Here is a 1,958-nt window from a genome sequence, read left to right on the forward strand (position 1 = left end):
TGAACATCTGTTGGTTTGTATGATAGTTGGATTCAGGTGTCCCCCATAAACTTAGGTGTTCTGAATGCTAGGCTTCCAGCTGATGGAGATTTGGGAATTAATGCCTCTTGGAGGCATTGTATTGTTGGGGTGGGCTTATGGATGTTATAGCCAGTTACCCCATGCCAGTGTTTGGCACACTCCTGTTGCTGTTCACCTGATGTTGGCCAGGGGTGATGTCCACCCTCTGCTCATGCCATTGTTTTCCCCTGCCATCTTGGAGCTTTGCCTCATGTCTGTAGGCCAAAATAAACCTTTTTCCCCCACAAACTGCTCTTGGATGGGTGATTTCTGCCAGCAATGTGAACCTAACTGTAATAATCTGTATATCTCTTCTGTGATTTTGGGGAGCAAGTTTCTTATTGAGCAGCCTACTGTTAAGGGCTCAATGCTCAGCTACCACTCAGCAAGTGGGAAAAAAACACATAAATATAGAAACACTAAAAGTCAATAATAGCTAATTAAAACATAACCAATGATCTTAAAACTGAAAATGGCAGAACCACTGTGGGATTTGATATGAAGTTAGAAATTATTTGGTGGCAAGTGTAGAAGTAGTAAAACAATGAGATAAAGGAAAGATACCAGTAAAAGGAGAAATAAGGGAGAAGCAAGGCTAAACAAATTAGACAAGAAAGAAGAGTAATGGAGAAGGTTATGGAGAAACCAGCAAGACAATAGAGAAGGAAAAAAAAAATCTCAAATAAAAACATTTCCCAATAATGAAAAAGTTTGAAACCCAAATTGGGTAAATGTTAGAAGGGGAACAAAAAATGGAAACATAGTGCATTTTAGAGAAAGATAAATTCATAATACTACAAAGTGTACTGAGCAGTGAAAAGGAAACACAGGGTGCAAAATAGACAAAAAGAAAGTGAGGAAAAGAAAAAAAACATTTCTCCCAGATAGAAAAAAATCTATTGAAACTAGATGAATGTATATAGAAGTATAACAATTAAAACATAATTTAAAAGTACCACAAGGGACAAATTCTGCTGAATTTTTAGGAAAAAAAACCCCAAAAAAACAAAGCAACAAAAAAGTGTGTGTGGAGTGAGAGACTAGGAGGTGGGGGAAAGTGGAACAAAAAGAGACGACAAACAAAAGAAAGTGGGGAAATGAGACCTTCCTGTGGCTTCTTTCTGGATCCTGGAATTTTGGAGACTCCAAGTATGTGCATGGATGGGAGAGGCAGCTGACCTGTGGATTGCTGTCTTTCCTATGGCTTATCTGTTTCTGAGTCTGTACTGGATAAGAGTGATGTCCACTAGAGTTGCCTGCGCAGTGGCAGCTTTTCTTCTTTGCATACCAGGAGCCGCTGTTTCCTTGGCTGAGCAGATTCTCTCACCCTCCTGACAGTCCCCCGACCATAACCCCTGAGTGACTCATGTTTCCTTGTGTGTGCTTGTGCACATGTGGAGGTGTCTCTCAAGTGTGTTGGGAGAGTTGGAAGCAAACATACCAATGAGATTGGTACAGGGAGAGCACCTACTTTCACACTTCCAACATCTCCTAAATAGTATTCATCTGCTCCAGCTGTGGGTATCACGTGCTGTCTGTCCTAGAGCTTCAGCAGCAAAGAACAGATAGATGGCTTCAGAATTTGATCCATCCCCTGGCTCCAGGCTCCGAGTGCTTCCACTGCATTGTTTTTACTTGATGAGATCTTCTATTCCAGCCATCTGGGAAGAGGCTCTCTTCCCACACTGATGACTGTACTCTTTGGCCTTTCAGTGTTCAAACCTCACTTCACAACAGCCTCTTGGGACTTCCCTCACACTAGGGCTGTGGCAGGCCAAATTCAGACTCTGACCTGTGGATGTTTCTGATCTCAGAACAACTCAGTTCGTCCGTCCGTCTTTCCTTCCTTCCTCCCCCCCTTCTTTCCTTCCGCCTCCCTCCCTCCTTTCTTTCTTTCT

The sequence above is a fragment of the Jaculus jaculus genome, chromosome 6, assembly GCF_020740685.1.
Source record: "Jaculus jaculus isolate mJacJac1 chromosome 6, mJacJac1.mat.Y.cur, whole genome shotgun sequence".
NCBI lineage: Eukaryota > Metazoa > Chordata > Mammalia > Rodentia > Dipodidae > Jaculus > Jaculus jaculus.